The 14,620-nt window shown below is 44.8% G+C and overlaps 1 protein-coding gene across 5 annotated transcripts in view; it reads right to left on the bottom strand.

Moving 5' to 3' along the window:
* Positions 1-14,620, bottom strand: part of tmem169b (transmembrane protein 169b) — an 81,729-nt gene that overhangs the window by 35,143 nt on the left and 31,966 nt on the right. For 2 of the 5 annotated variants that reach the window (XM_068034691.1, XM_068034689.1), the window contains exon 2: positions 10,917-11,241. The exons of the other annotated variants lie outside the window; for them this stretch is intronic. The gene's annotated coding sequence lies outside the window, so the exon portion shown is untranslated. The remainder of the gene's footprint in view (positions 1-10,916; positions 11,242-14,620) is intronic. 5 annotated transcript variants of the gene reach the window in all.

Raw genomic sequence — 14,620 nt, forward strand, 5'->3', positions numbered from 1 at the left:
GAATTAGATGAAAAAGACAGTGAAGTTGAAAGGTGTTGCAAAAGTCAGAAAAAGAAAAGAATGAATGGCATTATAGGGCCCTAAAGGCAGAAACAGTTAGTGCAGCTGCATTTAAGCCAATTCCAGTCTCAAGCCGAAAAGGCTGAGTACAGTTGTAATAAGGCTGAGGGGGAAGCGGACAAGGCGAAGGAACAGCTCACAGGAGCGGAACAGAAATGCTCTGACTTACAGATGGCATTGATGGTCCTGCACTGCTCACAGAAGGAGCATGTGTACTAGTCAGTGGATCATACCAAATCTCAGGAGACATGTAAACTAGTCTCAACTCTCAGGACAGAGGGGCATAATCTGCGCTTTTGCGGATAGGGATGATGACAATGACGATTTTAATCGGGCCAACATGGCAGATAAGGCCAGAGGGCTCCATGACAAAGTTTATAGCAGAGTGACATAAAAAGACTATGTTTTAGTGAAATTTCAAGAGAGTAAAAACAAGTTACTGTCTCTTTTGATTCGAATGTTTGAATGTTGGAAGCTTCCACGAATGAAAAGAATGTCCTTGGGATTTGCAGCTTGTGTTCTGTGGAACTAACAATTAACTCTTTGTTGTCCTGCCTTGATAAAAGAATGAGTCTGTTACTTTTTCTACTTTTACAAGTGTAAATTTTGTGGGAACCTATTTTGCTTGTGAACTAGTTGAACCTGTCGTAGAGTTATAAAGTGCAGAAATAGGCACTTCGGCCCATCGTGTCTGAGCCGGCCATCAAGCACCTAACCTAATCCCATTTTCCAGCACTTGACCCATAGCCTTGTATGCTGTGGCGTTTCAAGTGCTCATCTAAATACTCCTTAAATATTGTGAGGGTTCCTGCCTCAACCACCTCTTCAGGTAGTGCGTTCCAGATTCCAACCACCCTCAGGGTGTAAACATGTTTCTTCAAATCCCCTCTAAACCTCCTGCACCTTACCTTAAATCTAGGCCTCTGGTTATTGACCCCTCCGCTAAGGGAAAAAGTTTCTTCCTATCTAACCTATCAATGCCATTAATAATTTTGTATACCTCAATTGTATCTTCCCTCAGCCTTCTCTGCTCTAAGAAAAACAACCCTAGCCTTTTCAGTCTCTCTTCATAGCTGAAATGCTCCAGTCCAGGCAACACGCTGGTGAATCTCCTCTGCACCCTCTCCAGTGCAATCACATCCTTCCTATAGTGTGGTGACCAGAACTGTACACAGTACCCCAGCTGTGGCTTAACTAGCGTTTTATACAGCTCCATCATAACCTCCCTGCTCTTATATTCTATGCCTCGGCTAATAATGGCAAGTTTCCAAATGCTTTCCTAACTACCTTATCTACCTGTGCTGCTGCCTTCAGTGATCTATGGACAAGTACAGCAAGGTCCCTCTGACCCTCTGTACTTCCTAGGGTCCTACCATCCATTGTATATTCCCTTGCCTTGTTCGTCCTCCCAAAATGCATCACCTCACACTTTTCAGGATTAAATTCCATTTGCCACAGCTCTGCCCATCTTACCAGCCCATCTATATCGTCCTGTAATCTAAGGCTTTCCTCCTCACTATTTACGACACCACCAATTTTGGTGTCATCTGTGAACTTACTGATCATACCTCCTATATTCACGTCTAAATCATTAATGTACACTACAAACAGCAAGGGAACCAGCACCGATCCCTGTGGTACACCACTGGTCACAGGCTTCCACTCTCAAAAACCCTCGACCACCATCCTCTGGCACCGGCCACTAGTCCAATTTGCCAAATTGCCCTGGATCCGATGGGCTCTTACCTTCTTAACCAATCTCCCATGTGGGACCTTATCAAAAGCCTTACTGAAGTCTATGTAGACATCAACTGCTTTACCCTCATCTACACATTTCATCACTGCCTCAAAAAATTCAATCAAGTTAGTCAGACACTATCTCCCCCTGACAAAGCCATGCTGACTATCCCTGATTAATCCCTGCCTCTCCAAGTAGAGATTAATCCTGTCCCTCAGAATTTTTTCCAATATTTTCCCAACCACTGATGCTAGACTCACCGGCCTGTAATTACCTGGTTTATCCCTGCTACCCTTCTTGAATAATGGTACCACATTTGCTGTCCTTCAGTCCTCTGGTACCTCTCCGGCCAGTTTGAAAATTTGTGTCAGAGGCCCTGCAATCACCTTGCCCTTGCCTCACATAACAGCCTGGGATACATTTCAACCGGGCCTGGGGATTGATCCACTTTTAAGCCTGCAAAAACAGCTAATACTTCCTCCCTTTCAATGCTAATTTGTTCAAGTATATCACAATCCCCCTCCCTGATCTCTACACCTACATCGTCCTTCTCCATAGTGAACACAGCTGAAAAACAATAATTTAAAACCTCACCTATGTCCTCTGGCTTCACACAAAGATTGCCATTTAGGTCCCTAATGGGCCCTACTCTTTCCCTGGTTATCCTCTTGCCCTTAATATACTTATAACTTGCCTACCAGTGTTTTTTCACGTCACCTCTTCGCTCTCATTACTTTTTTTTTTTTTAAGTACCTCCCTACACTTTCTGTACTCCTCTAGTGCCTCCACGGTTTTCAGTGCTCTGAATCTGCCATAAGCCTCCTTTTTTTAAAAAAAAAAACTGATCCAATCCTCTATATTCCTTGACATCCAGGGTTCCCTGGACTTGTTGGTCCTACCCTTCACCTTAATGGGTACATGTTGGCTCTGAACTCACTATTTCCTCCTTGAATGACTCCCGCTGATCCGATGTCGACTTTCCTACAAGTAGCCGCTCCCAGTCCACTTTGACCAGATCCTGTTTTATCATCTTAAAATTGGCCTTCCCCCAATTCAGTACCTTTATTTTCAGTCCATCTTTGTCCTTTTCCATAACTACCTTAAGTCTTAGAGTTATGGTCACTATCCCCAAAATGTTCCCCCACTGACACTTCTACCATCTTCATTCCCTAGGATTAGGTCCAGTACTGCCCCTTCTCTTGTAGGACTATCTACGTAGTGGCTCAACAAGTTCTCCTGTCTGCATTTTAAGAATTCCGCCCCCTTTAAGCCTTTTGCACTAAGACTATCCCAGTTGATATTGGGGAAGTTGAAATCCCCTACTATTATTACCCTATTATTTTTACACCTCTCTGAGATTTGCCTACATATATGCTCCTCGATCTCTCCCTGACTGTTTGGCAGCCTGGAGTACACTCCCAGCCAAGTGATTGCCTCCTTTTTGTTTTTAAGTTCTACTCATATGGCCTCATTTGAGGAACCTAAGATATCATCCCTCCTTACTGCAGTAATTGACACCTTGATCAACAGTGAAATGCCACCTCCTCTTTTATCCCCTGTAACACCTGAAGATTCTATACCCTGGAATATTGAGCTGCCAGTCCTGCCCCCCCCCCTCAACCATGTCTCTGTGATAGCAAGAATATCATAATCCCATGTGCTAATCAATGCCCTCAATTCATCTGCCTTACTAGTAAGACTCCTTGCATAAAAATAGATGCAATCCAGCACTGCATTTGTCACTTGTGCCTTAACAGGTCTATATTTGCGCTGCCTGTCAGACTGACTCATTTTCTCTTCTATATTTGACTGTGCATCACCCCCTACTGTAACTCCACTCTGTATCCCATCCCCCTGCCAAATTAGTTTAAACCCCCCGCAACAGCACTAGCAAATCTTCCAGCAATGATGTTGGTCCCGTTCCGGTACAGGAGCAACCCGTCCAACTTGTACAGGTCCCACCTTCGCCAGAAACAAACCCAGAGGAAACTAAAGCCTTCCCTCCAGCACCACTTGCTCAGCCAAGCATTCATCTGCTTTATCCTCCTATTCCTATACTCAATAGCACGTGGCACCGGGAGTACAAAGAACAAAGAACAGTACAGCACAGGAACAGACCATTCGGCCCTCCAAGCCTGCGCCGATCTTGATGCCTGTCTAAACTAAAATCTTCTGCACTTCCGGGGTCCATATCCCTCTATTCCCATCCTATTCATATATTTGTCAAGATGCCTCTTAAACATCGCTATGGTACCTACTTCCACCACCTCCCCCAGCAGCAAGTTCCAAGCACTCACCACCCTCTGTGTAAAGAACTTGCCTCGAACATACCCTCTAAACTTTGCCCCTTGCACCTTAAACCTATGTCCCCGAGTAACTGACTGTTCCACCCTAGGAAAACGCTTCTGACTATCCACTCTGTCCATGCTAGTCATAACTTTGTAAACCTCTATCATGTCGCCCCTCCACCTCCGTCGTTTCAGTGAAAACAATCCGAGTTTATCCAACCTCTCCTCATAGCTAATGCCCACCAGACCAGGCAACATCCTGGAAAACCTCTTCTGTACCCTCTCCAAAGCCACCACGTCCTTCTGGTAGTGTGGAGACCAGAATTGCGTGCAATATTCTAAGTGTGGCCTAACCACGGTTCTGTACAGCTGCAGCATGACTTGCCAAGTTTTAGACTCTATGCCCCGACCGATGAAGGCAAGCATGCCGTATGCTTTCTTGACTACCTTATCCACCTGCGTTGCCACTTTCAGTGACCTGTGGACCTGTACGCCCAGATCTCTCTGCCTGTCAATACTCCTACGGGTTCTGCCATTTACTGTATACTTCCCACCTGTATTAATCTTCCAAAATGCATTACCTCATATTTGTCTGGATTAAACTCCATCTGCCATTTCTCCGCCCAAGTCTCCAACCGATTTATATCTTGCTGTATCCTCTGACAATCCTCATCACTATCCGCAACTCCACCAACCTTTGTGTCGTCTGCAAACTTACTAATCAGACCAGCTACATTTTCCTCCAAATCATTTATACATACTACAAACAGCAAAGATCCCAGCACTGATCCCTGCGGAACACCACTAGTCACAGCCCTCCATTCAGAAAAGCACCCTTCCACTGCTACCCTCTGTCTTCGATGACCGAGCCAGTTCAGTATCCATCTTGCCAGCTCACCTCTGATCCCGTGTGACTTCACCTTTTGTATCAGTCTGCCATGCGGGACCTTGTCAAAGGCTTTACTGAAGTCCATATAGATAACATCCACTGCCCTTCATCAATCATCTTCGTCACTTCCTCAAGAAACTCAATCAAGTTAGTGAGACACGACCTCCCCTTCACAAAACCATGCTGCCTCTCGCTAATAAGTTCATTTATTTCCAAATGGGAGTAAATCCTGTCCCGAAGAATCCTCTCTAATAATTTCCCTACCACTGACCTTAGGCTCATTAGACTATAATTTCCTGGATTATCCTTGCCACCCTTCTTAAAAAAGGAACAACATTGGCTATTCTCCAGTCCTCTGGGACCTCACCTGTAGCCAATGAGGATACAAAGATTTCTGTCAAGGCCCCAGCAATTTCTTCCCTTGCCTCCCTCAGTATTCTGGGGGTAGATCCCATCAGGCCCTGGGGACTTATCTACCTTAATGCTTTGCAAGACACCCAACACCTACTCCTTTTTGATAACAACATGACCCAGAATATCTACACTCCCTTCCCTCGGCTCATCATCCACCAAGTCCTTCTCTTTGGTGAATACTGATGCAAAGTACTCACTTAGTACCTCGCCCATTTCCTCTGGCTCCACACATAGATTCCCTCCTCTGCCCTTGAGTGGGCCAACGCTTTCCCTGGTTACCCTCTTGCTCTTTATATACGTATAAAAAGCCTTGGGATTCTCCTTAATCCTGTTTGCCAATGACTTTTCAGGACCCCTTTTAGCCCTCCTGACTCCTTGCTCAAGTTCCTTCCTACTTCTTTTATATTCCTCAAGGGCTTCGTCTGTTCCCAGCCTTCTAGCCCTTACGAATGCTTCCTTTTTCTTTTTGACTAGGCTCACAATATCCCTCAATATTCAAGGTTCCCAAACTTATCCTTCTTCCTCACAGGAACATGCTGGTCCTAGATTCTAATCCAGAAATTACAACCTTAGAGGTCCTGCTTTTTAATCTGCTACCTAGCTCCCTAAATTCTTGTTGCAGGACCTCATCCCTCTTTCTACCTATGTCATTGGTACCAATGTGTACCACAACCTCTGACTGTTTACCCTCTCCCTTCAGAATGTCCTGCAGCCGCTCAGAGACATCCTTGACCCTAGCACCATGGAGGCAACATACCATCCTGGAGTCTCGTTTGCGGCCACAAAAACGCCCGTCTTTTCCCCTTACAATTGAATCCCCTATCAGTATGGCTCTTCCACTCTTTTTCATCCCCTCCTGAGCAGCAGAGCCATCCGCGGTGCCACAAACTTGGCTGTTGCTGCTTTCCCCTGGGAGGCCATCCCTCCCAACAGTATCCAAAGCGGTATATCTGTTTGAGAGAGGGATGGCCACAGGGGACTCCTGCACTACGTTCCTGCACCTACTACGCCTCCTGGTGGTCACCCATCCCTTTTCTGCCTCTACAGTCATTATCTGCAGTGTGACCACCTCGCTAAACATACTATCCACGACGTCCTCAGCATCGCGGATGTTCCAAAGTGTGTCCATCCGCAGCTCCAGCTGCGCAATGTGGTCAGCTAGTTGCTGCAGCTGGACACACTTCTTGCACACTGGAAGTGTCCCTGATTTCCCACATAGTGCAGGAGCAGCATGCCACGGGGCTGAGCTCTCCTGTCATGTCTTAGCCTTAGATTAAGCTCCTTAGTCACTCCCTTTAATTTGGAGTACAAATTACGATAGGGACCTTATTTTACTCCAAACACCACAATCTAAATTCCCTAACTTTACTTTCATAGAGTCGTACAGCATAGAAACAGGCCCTTCAGCCCATCTCGTCCATGCCGACCATAATGTCTATCTATACTAATCCGACCTGCCTGCATTAATTCCATATCCCTCTATGCCTTGCTCATTCAAGTACCTGTCCAGATGCCTCTTAAATGTTGCTACTGTTCCTGCCTCCACCACATCCTCAGGCAGCTCATTCCAGATACCCACTATTCTTGGTGTGAAAAACTTACCCATTTGATCCCCTTTAAACCTCCTCCCTCTCACCTTAAATCTATGCCCTCTAGTTTTAGTCACCCCTACCACGGGAAACAGACTCTGGCTACCCACCCTATATATGCCCCTCAATGTTATATAATACCTCTATCATGTCCCCTCTCAGCCTCCTTTGCTCCAGGGAAAACAAACCCAGCCTATACAATCTCTCTTTATAACTCAAGCCCTCCAAACCAGGCAACATCCTTGTGAATCTTTTCTGCACCCTCTCTAGCTTAATCACATCTTTCCTGTGCTGCGGCGACCAGAACTGCACACAGTACTCTAAATGCAGCCAAACCAACATTATGTACAACTGTAACATGACGTCCCAACGCTTGTACTCAATGCCTCGGCTGATGAAGGCAAGCATGCCAAACGCCTTCTTCACCACCCTGTCTACCTGTGTTGCCACTTTCAGGGAACTATGTACTTGCACCCCAAGGTCTCTGCTCAAGACCACTCCCCAGGGCCCTGCCATTCACTGTATATGTCCTGCCCTGGTTTAACTTCCCAAAATGCATCACTTCGCACTTGTCTGCGTTAAATTCCATTTGCCAATCCCTTGCCCACTTTCCCAGGTTATCTATATCCTGTTGTAACCTTAAACAACCTTCTTCACTGTCCACTATACAACCAATTTTGGTGTCATCTGCAAACTTACTAATCATGCCCCCTACATTCACATCCAAGTCATTAATATATATGGCAAACAACAGAGGGCCCAGCACCGATCCCAGCGGCACATCACTGGTCACCGGCCTCCAACCTGAAAAACAACCTCCACCACCACCCTCTGCCTCCTTTCACCAATCAATTGTGTATCCAATTCGTTAGCACACCCTGGATCCCATGTGTTCAAACCTTCTGGACCAGCCTACCATGCGGGACCTTGTCAAAGGCCTCGCTAAAGTCCATGTAGACAACGTCCATCGCCCTGCCCTCGTCAATCCTCTTGGTCACCTCCTCAAAAAACTCAATCAAATTCGTGAGACATAAATTCCCACGCACAAAGCGATGCTGACTATCCCTAATCAGACCTTGCCTTTCCAAATGCATATAAATCCTGTCTCAAAATCCCTTCCAATAACTTTCCCACCACTGATGTAAGGCTCACCGGCCTGTAGTTCCCTAGCTTATCCCTGCTGCCCTTCTTAAATAAAGGCACAACATTAGCTATCCTCCAGTCTTCCATTACCTCACCCATGGTTAACGATGATACAAAAATCTCTGCCAGGGCCCCAGCAATCTCCTCCTTTGCTTCCCATAGCATCCTAGGATACACTTGTTCAGGCCCTGGGGATTTATCCACCTTAATGCGCTTCAAAACCTCCAACACATCCTCCTTTGTAATGTTGATATGCTCCAGGATATCGCTGTTCCCTCCCTTGAACTCACTAGTTTCCATGACCTTCTCCACGGTAAATAAAGACGAGAAATATTCATTTAAGACCATGCCCATTTCCCGTGGCTCCACACATAGATTACCACACTGATCCTTAAGGGGACCTACTCTCTCCTGAGCTACCCTTTTACTCTTAATATATTTATAGGAATCTTTTAGGATTCTCCTTTATCTCATCTTCCAGGGATATCTCACAGCCCCTTTTCACCCTCCTAATTTTCTTCTTAAGCTAACTCCTACCTCCCCTATACTCCTCGAGGGACTCGCTCGATCCCAGCTGCCTATACCTGACATATGCCTCCTTCTTTGTCCTGACCAGACTCTCAATATCCCTCGTCTACCAAGGTTCCCTAAGCTTGCCAGCCTTGCCCTTCCATCTAACAGGAACATGCCGGCCCTGAACTCTTCCTATCTCACTTTTAAAAGCCTCCCACTTGCCAGACGTCCCTTTACCTGTAAACAGCCTCTCCCATTCAACTTTTGAGAGTTCCTGTCTGATGCCATCGAAATTAGCCTTCCTCCAATTTGGACTTCAACCTGAGGACCAGTCCTATCCTTTTCCATAACTATCTTGAAGCTAACAGAGTTATGGTCACTGGTCCCAAAGTGCTCCCCCACTGAGACATCAACCACCTGCCCAGCCTCATTTCCTAAGAGGAGGTCAAGTGTAGCCCCTTCCCTAGTAGGGCCATCCACATACTGCTTCAGAAAACGATCCTGGACACACTTAAATTCTTCCCCATCTGATCGCTTAGCACTAAGGCAGTCCCAGTCAATATTAGGGAAGTTAATATCACCTACGATTACAACCCTATAATTCCGACACCTATCTGTGATTTCCCTACATATATGCTCCTCCAATTCCCTCTGACTATTGGGGGGCCTATAGTATAATCCCATCAAAGTGATCAACCTTTCTTATTGCAAAGTTCTACCTATATGGCCTTGCAGGACCTTCCCCCCGGGATATCCTCTCTAAGTACTGCCGTGATGTCCTCCTTAATCAATAGTGTAACTCCCCATCCTCTCTTACCTCCACCTCTGTCACGCCGGAAGCATCAGTACCCCGGAACACTGAGTTGCCAGTCCTGCCCATCCCTCAACCGTAACAGCTAGAATATCACAATCCCATGTACCGTTCCATGCTCTGAGTTCATCTGCCTTACCTGTAAGGCTTCTTGCATTAAAGTAAATGCAGTTTAGCCTACCAGACCTTCCATGTTCCCTGTCCTGCCCTGCCTCGCTTTGACCACTACATTTGCCTCAACTATCTCATCGGAGAGACTACTACTTTGCGTCCCAGCCCCTGCAAGACGAGTTTAAACCCTCCCGAATAGTACTAGCAAACCTCCCCGCAAGGATATTGGTCCCCTTCCAGTACAGATGTAACCCGTCCCTCTTGTACAGGTCACCTCTGCACCAGAAGAGATCCCAATGATCCAAGTAGCTAAAGCCCTCCCGCCTACACCAGCTTTTCAGCCACACATTCATTTCACTTCGGCTATTGAAAGTCCTAAAAAAGGGTAGAAATACTCAACTGGTCCTACTCACCAATCAGCTGCCTCCCCTTGCAACGCGTCGCTTTCTGAACTGTGATGTCAGTCCTGAAACACTCGTGCTATCCCTGTCAGAGGATGCCTCTTTTAAACTGCTGGAACTCCCGCTCGCCGGTACCTGTCTCCTCACAGGTCCACTGGGTCTCGCTCTGCCCTGGTCTCTTGCAGCCTCTTTTGAACTGCTGGAACCCCCGCTTGCTGGTACCTGTCTCATCGCAGGTCCACTGGGTCTCTGTTTCTTGGCGGCAGGACAGGGAATTTGACAGAGATTTTGGTACTTTGAATTCATAACCCATTACAGGAATCAATTTTCTAAGTTGTTTGGAATTGAATAAGTGTGAAAAGTGATTGTTGAGTGTATTCATTTCAGTTTAAGATTGTGCACCCAGGAATTGAATATAAAATTGAATTATATTTTAAGTGAAAGTTTTATTTTTATTTTAAAAGTTGGTTTTGCAACTGCGAAAAGGCAATCAACAATTTTCTAAGAGATAAAATGCTTCAGCCTTGAAGATCTGAAGAAGTCTGGCAGAAATCCAATTTGAAGTTTAAAACACTGCTTTAATTGCAGTTCTAGTTTAAAATCTGTTCTCGTTTTTTTGGAGTTTAAATTAAAGACATATTTTACTGACTGTTTTTGCAAATGTCAGGAATTGGATATTGGTTTAAGGGAGAGAAGGATAAACAAAGGAGATATGGGAAAAATTGTCTGTTTAAAGTTGGTTTCAGAATCTTTTGTTTTAAGAATGTTAAATAACCTTTCCTTTAGTTTTTGGTTTTATTACAGTCATTTGAAAAGGTGCCTGAAGGAAGAACAAGGAAAATGGCACAATGTGCCTTTTCTTTAAAATAAAAGCACGTGCTATTCTGTTCTGTGCGTAGTTAATAAGTATTACAAGTTAATAAGTCTGAATTAAGTTTATACTATTAAGGTTAACTGACCTGTAAAGTTGAGAAAACTGGAAATTTCATTTGTGGCCACAATGAACTTTCAAGTTGATGATATCAAGTTTTGGGGGAGTCTTTAGTTCCGGACACAAGACTCATTCATATAACATTGGCAGTTTTGATTTTTAAATATTTATTGCAGTGGATTGGAATTTGGAATCATATTTGTTATTAAAAAAATCCTTGGATCAGAAACCTCTCATAAAAGATGCTAAAAGTTTGGAAACAATTGGAGTTTAATTTAAAATGCAGTCTTTCTTGATGGAGATGCTTTCCTTTGAAGTTGATAATGTTACTAACGATTTTGTTGTTTTCACCCCTAAGGAGACCAAAAGAATTGAAAGAAAAACTGTTTAAAATGCAGTGTCGTTCTTTTCGATTAGAAAAAAAGGTTACGTACAGTGATGCAGCTGAGAAGGTTTTGGTCCGCCCCCCCCTTGGAGACAAGCAAAAAAATTAACCCTGCTGCAGCTATTGTTTTTCCATTTAATCCACCACACAATTTTTGCATTACGGAGTGTAAAATTTATATATATTGGACATTAAATATTAAATTGACAGATATAATTGGACAAATTCACCCATTGTGCTCAGGGGCAGAGCCACAATGGATTCTTGGTTTTTTTTTTAAAGCAGGTGATGGTAGGTTCCAAGGCCACATGAGAACTGATGCCACAGCAGGAGATCCGGCAGATTTAAGAACTTATTATTTATTTATTTTTATTTAGAGATACAGCACTGAAACAGGCCCTTCGGCCCACAGAGTCTGTGCCGACCATCAACCACCCATTTATACTAATCCTACATTAATCCCATATTCCTATCACATCCCCACCTGTCCCTATATTTCCCTACCACCTACCTATACTAGGGGCAATTTATAATGGCCAATTTACCTATCAACCTGCAAGTCTTTGGCATGTGGGAGGAAACTGGAGCACCCGGAGAAAACCCACGCAAACACAGGGAGAACTTGCAAACTCAGCACAGGCAGTACCCAGAATTGAACCCGGGTCCCTGGAGCTGTGAGGCTGCGGTGCTAACCACTGCGCCGCCCTATTACTTAATTGCAGACATCAAATGTCACAGCATCTTTATCAAAGGGACAAAGTGCTTGACAAGGAGAGACAGTTGCAAGCACTTCTGTCGTTAATGTAAAAAAAAATGTAATACCACCAAGTCTGGACATAAGAAATTGGAATTGATAAAATTAAATTGATATGAGTGGTTATTTAAAGCACTCAAAAGGGAAATTTATCTGACATTTAAGAGGACAATCTAAGTTTTAGAGAATCAAAAAAAAACAGTCTAAGTGGTTTACTGTGTTGGACATTAGCAATGGGTTCTGGTCCATACTGCTGACACAAGAGTGTCAATATAAATTTGCGGTTATGTTCCAGGGACAACGGTACACCTGGACGTCTCTCTCCCAGGGATTTCATAATAGTCTGTCAATATTCCACCAGTGGTTGGCACAGGGATTAAGTCCTTTCTCCCGATCAGAATGTTTGAACCAATATGTGAACGACCTCCTACTCCAAACAGAGAATAAGGAAGAGCATTTAGAGCTACGGGAGGAACTCCTTCAACTCAAGAAAGTCGGAGTGAAAGCCTAAAAAGGCACAGATAATGAACGAAGAACAAAGAACAGTTCAGCACAGGAACAGGCCATTCGGCCCTCCGAGCCTGCGCCGATCTTGATGCCTGCCTAAACTAACACCTTCGGCACTTCCGGGGCCCATATCCCTCTATTCCCTTCCTATTCATATATTTGTCAAGATGTCTCTTAAACGTTGCTATCGTATCTGCTTCCACCACCTCCCCTGGCAGCAAGTTCCAGGCACTCACCACCCTCTGTGTAAAAAACGTGCCTCGCACATACCCTCTAAACTTTGCCCGTCGCACCTTAAACCTATGTCCCCTAGTAACTGACTCTTCCACCCTGGGAAAAAGCTTCTGACTATCCACTCTGTTCATGCCGCTCATAACTTTGTAAACCTCGATCATGTCGCCCCTCCACCTCCGTCGTTCCAGTGAAAACAATCCGAGTTTTTCCAACCTCTCCTCATAGCTAATGCCCTCCAGACCAGGCAACATCCTGGTAAACCTCCTCTGTACCCTCTCCAAAGCCTCCACATCCTTCTGGTAGTGTGGCGACCAGAATTACACGCAATATTCTAAGTGTGGCCTAACTAAGGTTCTGTACAGCTGCAACATGACTTGCCAATTTTTATACTCTATGCACCGACCGATAAAGGCAAGCATGCCGTATGCCTTCTTGACTACCTTATCCACCTGCATTGCCACTTTCAGTGACCTATGAACCTGTACGTCCAGATCTCTCTGCCTGTCAATAGTCCTAAGGGTTCTGCCATTTACTCTATACCTCCCACCTGCATTAGACCTTCCAAAATGCATTACCTCACATTTGCCGGATTAAACTCCATCTGCCATTTCTCCGCCCAAGTCTCCAACCGATCTATATCCTGCTGTATCCTCTGACAATCCTCATCACTATCCGCAACTCCACCAACCTTTGTGTCGTCCGCAAACTTACTAATCAGACCAGCTACATTTTCCTCCAAATCATTTATATATACTACAAACAGCAAAAGTCCCAGCACTGATCCCTGCGGAACACCACTAGTCACATCCTTCCATTCAGAAAAACACCCATCCACTAATACCCTGTTTTCTATGACAGAGCCAGTTCTGTATCCATCTTGCCAGCTCACCTCTGATCCCATGTGACTTCACCTTTTGTACCAGTCTGCCATGTGGGACCTTGTCAAAGACTTTACTAAAGTCCATATAAATAACATCCACTGCCCTTCCTTCAATCATCTTCGTCACTTCCTCAAAAAACTCAATCAAATTAGTAAGACACGACCTCCCCTTCACAAAACCATGCTGTCTCTCGCTAATAAGTTCGTTTGTTTCCAAATGGGAGTAAATCCTGTCCCGAATAATCCTCTCTAATAGTTTCCCTACCACTGACGTAAGGCTCACCGGCTGATAATTTCCTGGATTATCCTTGCCACCCTTCTTAAACAAATGCACAACATTGGCTGTTCTCCAGTCCTCTGGGACCTCACCTGTCGCCAATGAGGATGCAAAAATTTCTGTCAAGGCCCCAGCAATTTCTTCCCTTGCCTCCCTCAGTATTCTAGGGTAGATCCCATCAGGCCCTGGGGACTTATCTACCTTAATGCTTTGCAGGACACCCAACATCACCACCTTTTTGATAATGAGATGACTGAGACTATCTGCACTGCCTTCCCTCGGCTCATCATCCACCAAGTCCTTCTCCTTGGTGAATACTGATGCAAAGTACTCATTTAGCACCTTGCCCATTTCCTCTGGCTCCACACATAGATTCCCATCTCTGTCCTTGAGTGGGCCAACCCTTTCCCTGGTTACCCTCTTGCTCTTTATATATGTATAAAAAGCCTTGGGATTTTCCTTAATCCTGAAGGAAAAGGTTTCCTATTTGGGTATAGTAATAAAATAGGGAAAATATGAGATAGAGCAGATGTGAGTACAGACAATCCTCAAACTCCCCCTACCACAAAATATTAAGGTTTTGAGATAATTTCTGGGCCTTGTTGGGTATTGCAGGAACCATAATGATGGATTTACCTGAAAGGCAGCCCCTTTATAGGATTTCCTAAAAAAAGAACTTCTACGGGCCTGGCGGA

Source organism: Heterodontus francisci, chromosome 7 (assembly GCF_036365525.1).
Source record: "Heterodontus francisci isolate sHetFra1 chromosome 7, sHetFra1.hap1, whole genome shotgun sequence".
Taxonomy (NCBI): Eukaryota; Metazoa; Chordata; class Chondrichthyes; order Heterodontiformes; family Heterodontidae; genus Heterodontus; species Heterodontus francisci.